The following is a 17637-nucleotide window of genomic DNA, read 5'->3' as shown; positions in this document are numbered from 1 at the left end:
GTTAATTTATTTTTAGAACTTGCACACCAAAATTGTGGAAGAGGAAGTTGATTAAGTCGGCTCCATTTCATTCTAAAAGCTGAAAAAAATGCCACCAAAAATGCATTTGGATGGCGAGTCCGTTGATATTTTCAACCATCGACACACGACAGCGGACGTGGATTCAATCAAAAATGACTGAAGACTAAACGCACACAATGACCCAACAAGAAAGACACAAATGCAGAATGAAAACACACCAGAACGTCATCTGCCTGTCGATGATGTTCCGAGACGCTGGAGTCGTCGCTCCAATTTGCAATCACTGTTCGTTAAACATTCAACCACCGAATCCATTTGGAATGGATTCCTAAACTATTTTCGCTGAAAAAAAAAAAACATCCAAGACACATCCAATTTTATCATGATGGTAAATTAAATACATTTCGAGAGTGATCTATCCACGCCAGTGATTTTTTTTTACAGTGCCCCCTTGTGGAGATCTACGACACTACGTCACGACTCGGCTTCCAGCAGACCAAGAAGAAATTACGACCGCAATGTCTCAGATAGAAAAATCCTGCGAGCTATGACGAGCTTGCTTTAAAACAACAAAAATGTGTTTGGATGCAGTTTTTTTTTTTTTTTGTGATAAGCCATGTATATTTTTCTTTCCAAGCACCACAGGCACACTTTAAATTGTATCGACTGCCAGATTACAGCAAGTGTTTTTTATTTATTTATTTATTTTTTTAGGTGCGTTACGATTGATTTGTCCCCACGTCATCTGCTATTTCTGCACATTATCAAACATTTCAAAGTGTCGATAACAGCTTTAAAGCAAATTGTGTTCACACCCTTGAAAACGTCAGTGTCTGAGAAGTGCAAAACTCCACCTCTTCTCTCACTCTGCAGGGCCTTGCAGCACAACTGTCGCCTCGAGATTGAGATGTGTTCTGGTGTGTTTTAGGCAATAAGTGAAAAGGATTTAAAACTACGAATAGACACCTTTGAGGGAGCCTGTTTTTGTTTCAATTGGATTGCTGCAAAGGAAAGTGCGTCCATTTTCATTTCCTTCTATTTATTACTTTATTGATGGCTGGAAGATCTTTGAAAAAGATTTTGGCAAGATGACGGAAGTTGTTTTCCTTTGTGAAGTGTGAACGACGTTTTGTGGGTCAGCTTGAGCGCAGACTTTGATGTGGCGGCCTGACGCCGACATGATGTTTTGTTATTTAAATCAATGCCAGCAGAATCTATTTGTGACTTTTGAGCTTGATTAATTAACAGTTGAAATAATTTTTTTTGGGGGGGGGTGCTGCTGTTGGTGCTCAATGAGCGCAATTTAAGGTCGACTCTTAACCTGAATGATGCCATTTATTTTATTATTGACCCTCTCTTCACTCCCGCAGAAATTTCTACTGATTTGTTTATCCATAAAAAGTCCATCCTATCTTTGCTCTCTGCTCATGTTGCATTCCAGTTTTAATTAAACGAACCGAACTTTTTGTATTTTGCTCCCTCACTATCAGCGCAGGTAAAATTAATTTTTTGACTTTTATATCCGACAGTGCAGTGAATGAGTTCATTGCCTGACGTGGATAAAGGTTCAATAAAAATGAAGAATGAAAACTCAAGCAGGAGGATTTTTGATTCCCGGAAAGGATCGATTTTGGAGATGCGCGGATTTCACTTGACGGCGACGACATGCTGCTCCTCTTTGGTGAATATTTACTAGTGATGGTTAAATGAAGCTTCAAATCTGCTTCGTGAACCAATTGGAGTATTTTTGGACTCCTCTAGATGGCGCTCTCTGTTCAACATTAGGCTGAAAGCACAATGAATTGACATTTTTTTGAAACCCTTGATCTAAAGCAACAGCGCCATCTAGAGGACTCCAAAATACAGCAGCTGGTTTATGAAGCAAATTTGAAGCTTCATTTTCCCATCACTAATATTTACTGTATAAAAAAGCTGCATGAAAATTAGCCGCATCTTGCAAATACGTCACATTGCTAACACTCATGTGAGTGGAAAGACCAAGAAAGGACGGACCTACATAAGCGAATACACAATGGCAGATGCCTACTTTTTTGTTTTGTTTTTTTTTTTAGAATAAATGCTTTGTATATTTCTGTAAACATTGTCTGATAAATAAGATACGCATATTTTAAATCAAACCTAAACTTGACTTCAGTTCCTGTTAAAAGGTACGGCTTCAATGTGGCAAACCAAAATTTCCAACTTTTTTTTTTTTTTTTAAACGACATGGCCTCGGATTACCGGACGACAAACTTCTCTCATTTCACTTGATTAATTTCTTCCTTCATGTGAACTCTTCCTTTTTCCCTTCGCTTGCTAATGTTCGCAGAGTCTCGCTGTGATGTTATTGCATGCGGATTTTTCCTGACGGGAGCCATCTGCTTGTTCCTCCCCCCTGTCATTAGCCCATCTCTGAGAGGATTCCCAACACATATAATTGGCTCCAATCTGTCCGTCTGCGTTGACTGCCAACCAAACATCTGAACAGCCCAATTCTCTGATGGGTGGACAGCAAGAGACGTCTCCTGTCCGTCTTCCTCATCCCCTCATCTTTGGCCAGATAACATTTTCTTCCCTTTGTCGCATCTTCCAAGTCATCATGTCTGAAACTAGCGCTCACCCCCATCTCCCCCTCCCATCCTTCACATTTGCCTTCCCGTTTTGGGGCCATCTCTCGCCCGCCCGGTCCTTCGAGAGAGTGAGCGATGTGCGTGTCGCTCACGGTGGCGGAGGGAGCAGCAGAGCCTGACGTGAACATACGCTATGAGAGATCCCATTTATAACACTGTCTGCTAATGAACAACACACTGAATGCAACATGGAGGCAATTACCATCAGGAAGCCATTGGAGGAATAAAAGTCAAAGTGGGGGAAAGTCAGAAAGGATACTTTTATTTTCAACATGACTCCAAATTGACACGGGTCCAATTTTGGACTCTTCAGCTCCAAGCTTGGCCTAAACCATGAGCGTCATCGCCAGAGAAGCCATCTGCATCTCTAACATGAGACAAATTCCTTTTGTGTTTTCACACACTTGGCCAATAAACGTGATTCTGATTACCGATGGCTTCAATTGGCTTTTTTGCATCTTCCCAACAGTGTCATGCTACTACTATCTTGCTTTGACCTTCATCAGGAACACGTTTGTGTCAACTCCGACATAACATAAGAATTATCTCTAATCTCGTTGCACACTTGAGTACAGTGACAATAAAGGGATTTCTGATTCTGATTATGAGGAAAAGGGCTCAGCGTCCTGTCAGTGCGTGAATGTAGCGTGAGAATCCTTTTCGAGGACACCAGGACAGGTGGCAGAGGGTGGAGGAAAGGCACTCCACCTGAAGCTGGAAAGCGAACGTCAGTGATGAATGAAGCTTCAAATCTGCTTCATGAAGCAGTTGTAGGATTTTTGGCCTCCACTAGATGGCACTCTCGGTTCAGCATTGGGCTGAAAGTACAACGAATTGCCATTTTTTAAACCCTTTATTTAAACCATCTAGAGGACTCAAAAATACAAAAGCTGGTTCATGAAGCAAAAAATTATTACAAGGGTTTCCTACATGAGGCAAAAAAGCAACAACAACAAAAAAATATCTATCCGACATTGGCGCAGCGAAATGTGTCTTGATTCAAGAGTTTTTCGAGATACAAACCAATACATCCATTTTTTGGGCCTTGAGATACGATCAAAAAAGTAAGAGAACATAAAAACTGCTTTACACACACGTGAAAGAAACAACAGCCGTCACAAAAACGCACACAAAGCATGATGATTGGTGAAATTAAAAAGAAAAAAAAATACATGGGACAATATTAATAATATTATTGTCTTTGGGACCAAAAAGCATAGAACCGCCCCCCCCCCTTTAAACTCTTGTCTGCTTGTGCTGCGCTTGCGTGTGACGTAGTAATTGCAGAGAGCGGACCGGGCTGAAATACTAATGACGGAAGGATTACTTCTACTTCTGGTTATTACTGTGTTATTACTGTTTATACAGTACAAAACTGACACACGACACACAACAAATTTTCTTTGAAATTACACGTTAAAATAAAAGTGTTTATTTAGAGGGCTGGAACGGATTAATTGCAGTTCCATTAAATTAAATGAGGAGAGCTGATTTGAGATATAAGCATACTCACAGACTAAATTAAACTCTTATCTCAAGCCACTACTACAATCCTTTGTGCTTTATATGTCATCCAGAATTTTTGGGTAAATAAAATGGGTTTTTTGTCCTACACAATGATTGAAATCTTCCATCATTTTCCACCAAGTCTGTTGAAAATAAAATCAGACTAAACTTTTCATGAGGACGAAAAACACGTTCTGCCTACTGTGCCGATAAACATGAATAAATGATGCAAATAAGGTTTTGTAAAACAGTTGGGCCTCACTTGTTGGCTTGTGGCTGTGAGACGTTTACAGCATTTGGAGAAAATATACAAATGAATCCTCCTTGGTAAGATTTCATTCTCGTGAAACAAGACAGAGAAGATCTATCCATTCATTTTCTATACTGCTGGGTGCCTCTCACAAAATATGGTCCAAGTGTATGTCATAAGGGCCCAAAAATGAACTCCATTATCCCAAAGTGGTAAAAATGACAAATTCTTCAAATTAAACCTCCCTGCAGTGTGTTACAAATAAATAGAGTTTGTTCAGGGCTTTGTTCGCAAAAGATTGTTGAATGTTATGGTTGACTCCACTTTTTCAGAATAGAACGCTTGTTACCTGAGTACTCCAGTTAAATACTTTTGAGATTGAAAAGCTTCATATTCGTCATACAAAGATATTCAGCTGAAAAACTGGTACAAATGACCAATCATGCGTTGAAAATAAACCTGTGACTGGTGGACACGTTACAATTGTGGCTCACGTGGACTTATTAGCTTTTCGCAAAATAAAAAATGCCTGCTGCAGAATTGCGTGCTTTTCAAAATCATGCGAACTCACGCACAAGAATACAATGAATAAATAGCGCATAAATTGTAAAGCGAAAGAAATATTGACTCTCGTTTGAGCAGCCGGCTGGACCATACTTCATTAGAAACACCCTTGTCCTCATACGGGGCTGGCGCCGATGATCGTCAACTTAAATGGAAAAAACAAACATCTTTTTAAAGTTTACCACGGCAAATCGTTTGACCTCTGCTCGCAGGACCTCTCCCGGTCGTGCGAGTGACTCGAGATGAAAAAGCAAACAGGTAGCTTGCGACTGATTGGCTGTTACAAGGAACCAATCAGATGTTGCTGTGGGCAAGCCAATCAGCTTCTGCATGCAGGGCCACGAGCACATCAAAGAGAGGACGAAGTGTGCTGCAGCCAGCCAAAATAAACCAGCTTTCAATTTATCGGCCTTGATAGTTAAAAAAAAAAAAAAGGCAGATGCCGATTATCGGCAAAATGCCAAATATCGGCTACGAATATCGGCCCGGCCGATAATTGGTCTATCACTAATTCTGAACTGTTCACCACGTAGCCCAGACATTTACACGAATCGACATTTCAAATCTTCACTGAAGGAATACTGATGCAGACGTGCAATCCAGCACGGCGCCGTGCCGTCAGCGACATCAGCATGTTAAATGTTATCGAACGACTGCGGAGCAGCACAGATGGGCAGAAAGTATAAAGTGCTGACGACAGAGATATGCACACATTGCGCAATCCGAAAATGAGAGAAAACCTGTTAAATGCTAAAAGATTCAGAGCTCAGATTGTCCTTCCTCTCCCACCTGCTGCACACCCTCCTACCACCACCACCCCGCAAAATATGCGCAGGAAGAAGGCGACTGCAGGTTAATTAGCAGGAAGAATATGTTCGGGGGCCGAGAGACAAACAGGAGATGCTTCTTCATTGGCCCTCTGCTCACTGGCAGATGCTCGCTCTGCCAGTGTCGCGACCCGACTCAGCGCACTTCTGGAGAAGGAAAAAAAATGAAATAAATAAAAGCGCTTCCGAGCAAGTGGGAGACAGTTGGAGCAAAAACAGTTATATTAAATGGATGACTAGAGAGATCTTATCAGTCCCAGAAAAGGATGTTGTCGTTCTGTCGTTTATGCCCGTAAAGCTCCTCAGTGGCGGCCGATTGGTCCGGGGAGCGCGTTCCATATGGCTGTTGTGGTTGGTGAGGCACGGCAATGAAGGGGAGAGCATTCCCACAGGTTTTATTTTTAGTGTGAGAGAACGGTGAGACGGAAGGTTTCTCAAGGTTATCCTGTGCTGAGCGATACAACGTGACTGTGGAAACAAATCGGGGCAAGATAGAGAACCATTATCAGGCGACAGGCACAGGAAATGGGAGTACGGTGGAACGGCAAGTGACGAATTGGGGAGCCTGGTTCTGGGAGCTCGTTGTCTGGGCAATGTTCAGAAATCGAGGTCATATTTCCCATTGAATGAATGGAAATTAAATTATATTTACCCCTTTTTTTAAACCAGTATGTGGTTAAAATTAAATATCAAACAACATATAAATACGCATAGATGGGCGTGAAAGAGGAATTTGGACACAGAAGCAGACATGGACGGGACTGGAATCAGAAGACAAGGAAGAAAGCTGCTCATGAGGCAGTGGGGGGGGGGGAATTGCACGATAATTATTGTAAGCAGAAGAATAAGCTTACTTTCACGCAATGACAAGCGCAAGCAAGTCTCAAGTCAACACGTCATGCACGATCACACCAAATGTCAAATTTACAGATGAGCTTGAAGCGGGGTCAGACGGAAGAGATGGCGGGATTTATTGCAAGCCATCCCTTTGCTCAAATTCAACGCAACTTAAGATTCTTGTTTTGGCTCTCAATTGCTTCTTCACACATTCGCACCTATCTAACACAAGCAATATAGCCTGGTGACAAAAGGCGAGAAGAAGAGATCTTCCTGCTCACGTATGAAAAGCACTTCTGAATACGCCCCCTTTTGCAATTTCCCTTTTCTTAGGAGCCATTCTGACTGTTCAACTGTTTGTGTTTGGCAAACGTTCATGTCTATCAACTCAGGACCTGCTTCCACATTCATTCAACGTGGCCGCTTCGGAGATCTGTGATTCGGTGAATCTTAAAATTTGGTACGTGACGGAATTGTTTGAGACGTTTGTCACTCGAGGTTCCGTTGTTGCTTTTGAGTCAGTTGTCGGGTCAAAGAATTGGATTAAAACAAAAGCGCACCGTCTTTAATGGTGCAAAGTTCCGTTGTGCGAGCGTGGGGGCGGTGATACGTGTCTTTGATAGAGTAGCTTGATAACGTCAAGTGAAAGGCAATCTGGCTCCATGTAGAGAGCGAGAAGAGGAGATCTGAAGAAATTGAAAGGAAGAAAGAAAGAGAACAAACACATTGGGAGACTGCGCATGACTTTCATTCAGGGCAAAAGGCAGGAAAAATCAAGACAATTAACTGGCTGACGCATGGATCTCCTCCACGGGAACCCGAGCACATGCCGGGAAAATAAATCAGTGGAATAAAAGTTCGATCTTGGAAAGGAGAAAATAATCAATACGTTTATTGAGAAATAAATGTTCAGCTTGCCAAGCCGCTAAGAAAGTTCAACAAAATTTTCCAAGGAAAAATGATCATACAAAGTGTCAATTCGTCGTTGAATATCCATTTTTATTTTATTTTTTTAATGGTCTGTAACTGACAACTCTTTGCGTAAATTACCGACGACCCAAACCCGCTTTTTTTTCACCGGCATTTATTTATCCCAGGGATTTCTAAAAGGTAGAAAGCCAATTTTGTTGAAGGGCAAAAACAAAGCGTACATACTAATTAACTTCTGACAAGTGCAGAACGGAGAGTAATTCTTTTCACTGCGGAGTGTCATTTTTCCCAGAAAATGCGTAAAAACGCAGACAATTTTCATGAAACCATTCAGAGGGATGACGCAAGAAGACCAAAAAGCAAAATACTTTGGGACAAATCAAGCTAAAATAAAGAAAAATGATCAATTCTTTATTTACCACATGTTGATTGTGTTTCTTGTTGCATTTGTTTGTGGCTAAACAATGAAAGTAATTGTCCCCGGAATTCCTGATTCAAGTCATCTTACACACATCCGATGGCTGAAATTGTTGACCGGCGCCAGTCGGGAACTTTTTTTTTTTTTTCTACAGTGAATTCAACATCTGCCAACTAAACTATCCGAAAACAGATGTCAGAAGCTGGCATGCAACCTCGTTTAAAAAGAAAAATGTGTCACCTTTACTAGAGGGCTCTAGGAATCAAAATGGTGGCGGTATTATAGTAGCCTTGTTACAAAACAAATCCGAATCCAAATGGCCTTTAATGTCATTGTACTCAGAGTACGACAAGATTGGTTGAAATATATCAATTTAATCAATTAACTTGTTTACTGCCATTGACGGCTAAAGACGTCAAATCTCCATTTCTTTTTTAACTCGGCTTGTAGTGAATGAGTTAAATATTAAATAATTAAATAGAAAATAAATGTGAAATTAAATAAATACAAGACAAATGGTTTTACGTGCTCAAAATCACCGAAATGAACATTACGATGATTGTCACCAACCATGATCTGACTGGAAGAAATTGATATTTAATATTTTGTTACTGAGCTATTCAAAATCAGTAAAGCAGGACTTATAAATATTCTGGTCCCATCTCAGAAGAGCTCCCAGCCACGATTGTTCAACGGATTTCGAAGTAAAGGTATACCTCCACTGTGGTGATGGAAGCATATATGTAGCGATGGCAGGGGACTATAATATCCTCTAATGAGGTTAGAGGTGCAGAGTGAAAATGGAGAATGCAGTCTTGCGTGTGTGTGGGGGGAGGAGGAGGATTAACTTCTTCTTTATAATTTCCACCTTTCATATGAAAATGCCAGATGAGATATTTTTCAGTCTGCTTTCAGGAAAGAGTTCATGAAAAACTCATTTTCTTCCTCTTGTGCTTCCGTCCCGGAGTAAAGATGCCGCTCAGTTAGCATGACCCGTTCAGTCAAACGATTAACGTTTGCCAGTGTTACTTTGAAAAAGTAATTCGTAATCGGGTTATGATTACACCTCTAAAGGTAACCTAGTGGACAACCGAGGGAGGTAAATCATAGATAATGTAGCAACAAGCTTAGCATTGTATGCTAACCTAGCGCATAATAGGTAGATATGACACGGACTTAACTTGGCCACGTTAACAAGCAAGTATACAAGTAAGTATTCCCACCTACGGAAATTTCCTCACCCGGAATAAAAACATATGCATTCAATTTTCTACGACTATATTACATTAACAATCCATTCCTCACAAGGGAAATTCTGATATTCGCAACCCGGAAGCCGTAGCGAAGCCCGCAGTCGCGCAAACTCAAGCAGTTAACAGCTCCATACAACGGGAAAACTTGGACCGCTCCGCCATGATCGGATCCACAATGCGATGGAAATAATCAATGCCACTACATCCGTTGACTTGATGTGCTGGGCCTGTTTCATTTGATTTAACCGTGCAGAATTCCTTGAGGGAAAACAGTAAATACAAGAAGGGAATCAATGAAAGTGGATGCCAAGTTGAGCTGTGATCCAGATGAACGAAACAACGGAGGGCAGCCAAGAGAACGTAATGCGTGAAGGTTCTCCTCTTGGCTTCATCAGCGCCGAATTGCGACCCAAACCGATTCAACGCACGCACGGAATCACTTTTAAAGACCTCCTTTCAACGGCCCGCAGTGTACATGCAAAATGTGCCATGACTGCAGAACACAGAAACGCTCAACTGGTAAATCGGCGGCCAAGCAACATTCTTGTGCTGGAAATGAAATTCTGAAAGAGAAGAAATATCTTTTCAGGGACTTCTTCCTCAGACTTGATCCAAAACCAAATTGGTCATCGCAGTCAATCGGCAAAATGCTGCTCAACGTATTTTTCCGATGAGGTCGGCTCACGTCTTTAACAAGACGTGACATTGAAAAAGAGTAATCGCAACCTTGTGTTTTCTCCACGTGAATCTCAAGACTGATTCAGTACAATTCCATTAGCCCTCCTCCTCTTTCTCCTCCAGCTGAGAGCTCTGCATCTGTCATTCATCACCAGCTGCAGAGCCACAATGAAAATTAATTTTCCCCACCGCACATCCAGTCGCCTCCCTCACCCACTGTTCCCCGCTCAAGCCTTGACTTTCTTGATATGATTAAACTCTAATTCCGGACGTTTCGTCTCTACCGGGATGACAAATGTGAAAATGTCTCTTACTTCCGGCACTTCTTACTTCTGCAAAAACAGGAGAGAGGCCTGATTAAAAAAAAAAAAAAAAGGCGCTGGCTCATTTCAGAAGCACAACAACAACCGATTGCAAGTGATGGCAAAATGAAGCTTCAAATTTGCTTCATGAAGCAGCTGCTGTATTTTGGAGTCCTCTAGATGGCACTGTTGGTTTTCAAAAATGCCAATTCATTGTGATTTCAGCCCAATGTTGAACCGAGAGTGCCATCTACAGGAGTCCAAAAATACGACAACTGCTTCATGAAACAGTTTTGAAGCTTCATTTTCCCATCACTGCTAAACGGAACGTTGCTAAACATGTCCGTGTGACAAACGGGAGCGCTTTTTAGTCCATCAGGGACAAGAAACAGTCCTGTCACCTGGTAGCTTTGGAGTGGATTTTGGTCTGACATGCGAGCTAATCCAAAGTTTGGCAACCTGCAAAGGCACCCGCTGGACTTGTCGGCAGATGGAAGAAGACTGCAAGGTAGAATAATAAACGCTGGGCCAGGCTTCAGGGACTGACGGCTAACATCAGATGACACGGGGGCAAGAATAACAAAAAAAAAAAAGCAAGATCAATTTTTGTGTATAGTGTGTACATTATTGAACCTGTAAACAAACATAAAAGTGTAAATCTCTTTTTGCCGTGTGTTGACTTGCTGAGTGGGCGTGAAGGACGGAGCAGTCTGCAGTGAGGGAGGGTCTACGAGAGACTTCGACACGATCTCACATCTTCAGGGAATGTCCATTACCGGTGAACACTACAGAAAAAAAAAAAAACAAAACAAAACAGATGACCTCCGCGCAGAACAACCCAATTCCATTCCGAGAGCAATTTAGAAAAGACCTCAGCTGCAACAAAGATCCTCACGTAAAACAAACAAAAATTATAATACAATAAATAAATTCACAAATAAAATATTATTTTCTATTTGAAGTTTACAAAGGCTTCCTTTTCCATGAATGTTTTGCATAGGAGATGTTGTCCCCGTTCCGGCGTGGGTTTCCTCCGAGCACTCCCGTTTCCTCCAACATTCCCAAAAAATGCGTGGCGGGTTGATTGAACATTCTTAATTGCCCTTAGGTATACGTTTGAGCGCGGATGGAAGTTCGTCTAGGTGTGCCCTGCGATTGGCTGGCAAACCGTTCAGGGTGTACCCCGCCTACTGCCTGAAGAGAGCTGGGATAGGTGCCGGCGCTAGTGATGGGTGAATGAAGCTTCAAATCTGCTTCATGAACCACTTGTAGTATTTTTGGACTCCTCTAGATGGCGCTCTCTGTTCAACGAATTGCCATTTTTTTTTAAAGCAACAGTGCCATCTAGAGGACTCCAAAATCCAACAGCTGGTTCATGAAACAAATTTGAAGCTTCATTTTCCCATCATCAAGCAGTTCAGAAAATGGATGACATTGGCCAAATCATCACATAAAAAACAGCCACAAAAGCACATGAGATTGGACCCACAGGCCAAAAAGTCATCGAGAATTTTTTGGGATCAAAAAGCATCGACTATACAAAACTTACAGAAAGTGGAAAAGCAAATTGCAGACAAAACCAAAAAGTGTTGGAGTGGCCATTCTCTGTCCAGTCTTCCAGAAGAACATTTGCCAGGTCAATACAAAAAGCTGCATGCCGACGATCATCCCTCCAATTTCTGAAAGTAACAAAAGTTGAAACGATCGAGTGCGGCGGTGGGTGTCAGTCGTGCTTGAGCGGGTCCAAATGAATGTGCGACACCACGAGAAGAGAGAGAGAGTGGGCACCGAACTGGCAGGACTGCGCCACTGGTCCGGCGTTCTCGGTTAATTCTCAAGACAGGCTCATGCGAGGATCTTAACTGGATCTTTCCTCTTCTTCCCGAAGCGCAAAAGGACAGCCGAGAGAAACACGCAAACCCCCGAGAACCCGCGGAGATTAAAAAGGGTCAAAAATACAAATCGTTGAGTGATTTTTTTTTCCCAATTCCCTTCCTGTGGAAATAACTAATTGATGTGTCCTCGGTGTGATTGCCTCTCACCTTGCTGAGTGAGTGTCACTCAACCCCAATGCGGAGTGAATCTCTTGTCTTTCAGGAGAATGCCGAGTGCCGTGTTTTTTGTGCGCACACACGCGTTGTTGTTGACAGTCGGCCATCACACCTCAACATCACTCGCACGGTTTTTGGGACGGAGGCAGGCAAAAGAGACAAGTAGAACGGCTTTGATAAATGGCGGCAGGATTTTTGGTGATGGGAGACGTCAAGGCCTCCAAAATGTACACAATTTGTTCGTGAAGGTCATTCGTTTACCGCTTGGCTCCAGATCCGCAACGTTCATCCATTCATCATCCGAGACGCTTCAATTTTGTCATTTTCTTCTCGGCCATCCAAGTTTCATGAGAATCTTTTTTGAACTGAAATTCAATCAGTTCAATGCACTGTTGTTTTCGTCAACGATGACGAAAACATTTCGTCGACGCCCCTCTTTTTTTCACGACGTGAACGAGACGATGACGGGCTAAACGAGGTTCTTCGACGACGAAAACAGGACGTGACATACGTGAGTTTTCACAGACAAGATGAATTATTATCGGTTCTCGAAAAAGGCTTAATCCCACCCGTTTTTTTTCCAACTAACTTTGGATTCGGTTGAAAAGCAAAAAGCCGACTGAGGTCAAATGAACTAAAGTTGTATCTTGCCGAGTGGAGCCAGCAGGAGGAGCGAGCGCAACAAAAGAGAAAGGCAAAAACAAGTGAGAGTGAGTCAGGCGGCATATTTTAAAGCCGTGGCCGCGCGTACATTTCAGACAATCAGTGTCAGCCGGTCCGCGCCATCGAAAACTCGCTCAGATTTGAAGTCTGAAGACGTCGGTTCTTTCGGCATCTCCGTTCTTGTAATCTTCATGCTCGAGTGTCCGTGGGAGCAGAATGACTCCAGGTGACGAGCTGTCAGACGCTCCGCCCGTCAAGATGACTGTCGGGTCAAAGGTGAAAGCGAGCCCGTGGCGGCAACGGTGCGGCAGCGTGGCTCCAAGCTGCGTTGGAGGCCGGATGACTGACTGTGGCTTTGTTTTTTTGTTTTTTTGTTTTTCGATTGCTCCCCACAGCCCGCAACGCCGCTATCATGCTGTCTTGTTTAGTCGGACGAAGCCTCGGAGGATAGATTTGATGAAATCCTCCCGCCGAATGTGAAGCGCTTAAAACTGAGGTCGAGGATGTAAACGGTTTGATTCTTTGTCATTGACATATTCTCTTGCATCGCAAGCGGTGACACGGTTCTAATTGGGGGCATTTATAATGCCGTACTTCTGGACTATAAGGCATAGCAACTCCTTTTTAAAAAAAACCAAAACAAAACAATATACAAGCTTCACCAGGCTATAAGTCGCAGTTTTCTATGTTTAAAAAAAAATCTTGAAACAGTGCCTTTTAACACGGCAACAACTTTGCTAATTAAAACAGAACAGACCCAAGAGAAAAAAAAATTAAAAAAATCAAGATTTATTTTGCGTATTTTCTGAACTATAGAGCGCCCCTAGTGGTGAAAGAAAAATCCACAGTCATGTACGATTACCCACATGCTTCAAAATCGAGGAAGAAAGTAGCGGTTTATAGTCTGGTAAATACGGTAATAACAAAACAAGGACTGAGTTGAAATCAACATTTGCTCCGCGCATCTGGTACTGTATCTTGCGACAATGCTCGGAAAAAAAAAAAATAAAAATTTGCAAGATGGCTGAAAAGAGATGGTCTTGAATTCCCATGGTTTGAAACAGGAAGGAAGGAAGAAAGAAAAACAAAACTCATGAATGTAAAACACAAAGCCTCTCAATGGCAATTCGCACGCATTTCCTGCTGCAGCTGACACTTTGAGAGAAGCAGCGCTCTTTGCACGTTTTATTCCGACCAACAAAAGCGAGTGCGGCAGAAGCACTGGCGTCGCGTACAAAGCTCAACCGCCAAGCCGGCTCACGAAATGTTGCCTGTTCATGTGAAAAAGAAGGACTCCAACATGCCCGTGACCTTGTTGACCTCCGTATTGTCTCAGATGGCTTGTTGCAATTTGACATCAGAAATCTGTGTGCCGACGGGAAACCTTGGATCGATAGCAGACAAACATTCATCAGTTGCTTCACCCTTCATAGGAGGAGCCTATCCCAGCTGACTTTGCGAGAGGACGTAGGGGCACTGAAGAGGGTCTCATCCAGCTTGTCAGTGAAATTCAGAAAAGCCACGCAGGCATCGGGGGGAGAACATGCAAACGCCACACAGGAAGGCCAAACTCACAACCTCTGCAGTGTGACGACATCGTGCCGCCGCTTGACAAAATCATGAGGACTAAATTGCACAGACATCATCATTACCCTATCGAAGGGGAATGCAATATATATATATATATATATATATATATATATATATATATATAAATATAAATGTCATTGAAAAACCACAGTATTTAGAAATGTTTTTTTCATTTAAATTTTTTTCAAGTTCGGCGGGCCAGGTTAAAACATTTAACGGGCCGCATGTGGCCCCCGGGCTGTAGTTTGCCCACGCCTGGTTTAAACATTAGGGTCAAAGTTATTGTTGGGTTGATCCTTTTTCCGAAACAGTTTATGATGAAACCAACTTGAGTTGAGTTCTAGTGTGGCAAAATAAAAGCGCAACCTTCCGATATTTCGGACCAATCCTGCGTTCCTGTTCATGTTTCCCAGGAGGCTGCCAAGCACTCTGCCGCTGTCCTTCACCCACACTTCACAGCAAGCAGTTCCACCACATCTGATGGTGCGTCACGTCGTGCCGCTCCGGAATCTATGTGGGAATCCGACGGGAGGCACGATGTGGGCTTTGGTTCTGCCGCTACTACTAATGAGCTGTAATCTGGAGTAGCAGGAGGGAGCGCAAGTAGTGTTTGTTGCGAAACGAGAAAAATGTGTGTGGGGGGGGGGGGAATCAAAGCTCAGGTGCGCAATTCTTCAGACCGAAAGACATAAAAGGAGGCGGCGTTAGAGACAATCTAGGTGGGGATCATGCGCTTTCCGAGATGTTTGGATCTTGGTAGCGGCGAAAATAAAGTCGATTCCTCACAGCTGTTTCAGTGGTGTGTCATCAAAGCCTTTTTTCTTTTTTTTTTGCAGTCTGCATTAGCTGGTCACCAAACATTCTTGTCATCTGACTCTTTTTAAAGAGGAAACTTTGGAAGCTGATACGGTCCGAAAAAAATGAGGCTTGTCATGAAATGTTCCTCATTTTTCATCCCCGGCCTTGAAATATGACACCACCTGCGAGGGGGGGGGGGGCGGAGAAGAAGAAACACGGGTAATATGTTTCAATGACAGTCTGGACTGTTCTGGAAAAAGAAAAAGGCTTATGTCATCTGCAGGAGCATGAAAAGGAAGAAGGAATGAATTTATTTCAATTCCGACCTGCCCGGGAGCGAATGAAAGGTGTGTCAAAGCAGAACCAAAGCAAAACAAAGTGCTCAGAAGACGAGAGATACAAAGATGCATCCTGCAAAAGAAAGATGAAGATGGAGAGCGAGCAATCTTTTTCACCTCAGGCTTAGAGTGCTAAAAGCGACGTGTTCCCCTGGTGACAAAGCACAGTAGGTTACTCGGGAAAACACCCAACCCTTGCCTATTTCTCTCGCCCTGGATTTTACCTTTTTTTTTTTTTTTTTTCCTGTCCACATCTCATTTGGAGGCATCTGTTCGTCAGTAACTTCATTTGTGCAGAGTGCAAATACTCGGCATCTCCGCCTCGCCATTGTGCTTCCCGAAAAGCGGAGAAGAAGCCAGACTCAGTCGTCAGCCTCAGCCAGCATTAGCCCCAAACAGTATCAGCCGGGCTTTATTACATGTCAGCATCTCTTCCTTTCATTTTTTGTCAGGCGAGGAGATTACGCCCCAGGCCAGAAAGATATGCAACAGCAGGGGGAGGGGGGGGGCGGCGGTGGTGAAAGGGAGGATGAGCGAGCCAATGATAATAGACGGGGAGGAAAAAGGAGAGTGGAGGCAGCTTGGGATATCTTGAGGAGCTCAAACCACAGGTGTTTCTTTAATCGCTTGCTTTGTTGGAAATGAGGAGTTCGGCCTTCTTTCTTTTCCTGCCGCCCATGAGCTCCAAAATATTTTCCCTTTCCTCTTCTTTCTCCACTTTGCAATATGTGGGTGACGCCCTCCCTCCATCATATCTCACGTTCATTCAATGGGTAATTCTGCGTGCTTTTTCTTTGTCTTCTTAAGCCCCCCCCGAATGCTCCCCCCACCCCCACCTCCCCATCCCGACCACTCAAAAAAGGACCAACCGCAACAGAGTGGAATGACTCGTCAGTGATTGATTTTTTTCACGGCCGATACCGAGTGAGGGGTAAATGAAGCTTCCAATCTGCTTCATGAAGCAGTTGTCGTATTTTTGGACTCCTCTAGATGACACTCTCGGATCAACATTGGGCTGGAAGAACAATGATTTGCCATTTTTTTAAACCCTTTTTTTAAAACCAACAGTGCCATCTAGGGGACTCTTTTATACAGCAGTTGGTTCATGAAGCAGATTTGAAGCTTCATTTTCCCATCACTACCGATACCGATTATTAGTAGTCATGGAGGCTCATCGCCGATATTTGAAGCCGATATTCTTTTGCTGAAAAAAATATAAAAATGGCGTCAAATTTTTGAAAAATAAAAACCCCAATACTAAATTCCTTTAGGCAACCAACTTGTGATTTACGACATCCTAACAAACTACTACCACCAAACTAATGTAGTAATAAAACGTGTTGGACATCATAGTACCGTCGTTGAGCTCGGGGCAGGGCGGCCATTTTGTTCTCTTTCAGTATGACTGCGCCCCATTAGACAACGCAAGGCTCATAAAGTTATTCTTGCTTTGATGTCGACGAACTTGCACAGAACACTGACCTCAACTTTGGATCAACTAAAACACAGCGAGCCACCAGAGCCTTTCTAATGCAAAAATCTGTGACATTTGACCCCAAAAATGTAGTTCTGGATGAATGAACAAAAATTCCCAGTCCACCAGCCGGAACCTTGTCAAAATCTTCCCAGAAGAGTGCGGCTGTAATAGTTTTCCTCTGCTAAATCTTGTTGTCCATATTTTTCTGTTCGTCATAACGATTGTGGACCACACATATGGCGGGAGAAAGCAAAGTTGCCCTGTTTGCAATCGACAGCCGTTTTGTGTGTGACTCACTTACTACGTTCATACTCGTCGGCTGGCAGCCGACCTCCTTTCGTTCTCATCTCTCTTGTTGATAAATATGGGTAATACCTAAGTCGCATTAGCACAAGATTGAGTTTTTTTTTCTTTTTCATTTAAGTGAGAGACATACAGCTATTGATCATATGGTGAGAAATAGCTGCGCCATCTGCCATGCGCGGCACGGATAACCATGGTCAA

At 42.9% G+C, this 17637-nt stretch overlaps 1 long non-coding RNA gene across 3 annotated transcripts in view; it reads right to left on the bottom strand.

Moving 5' to 3' along the window:
• Positions 1-17637, bottom strand: part of LOC148337588 (uncharacterized) — a 243301-nt gene that overhangs the window by 61712 nt on the left and 163952 nt on the right. Inside the window, exon 4 of one of the 3 annotated variants that reach the window (XR_015843108.1) lies at positions 7196-7321. The exons of the other annotated variants lie outside the window; for them this stretch is intronic. This is a non-coding gene — a long non-coding RNA (uncharacterized LOC148337588). The remainder of the gene's footprint in view (positions 1-7195; positions 7322-17637) is intronic. 3 annotated transcript variants of the gene reach the window in all.

This window comes from Idiotropiscis lumnitzeri, chromosome 5 (genome assembly GCF_059441095.1).
Source record: "Idiotropiscis lumnitzeri isolate Australia: NSW breed Sydney's pygmy pipehorse chromosome 5, RoL_Ilum_1.0, whole genome shotgun sequence".
Classification (NCBI taxonomy): Eukaryota; Metazoa; Chordata; class Actinopteri; order Syngnathiformes; family Syngnathidae; genus Idiotropiscis; species Idiotropiscis lumnitzeri.
This window is presented reverse-complemented; position numbering and strand designations above follow the sequence as displayed.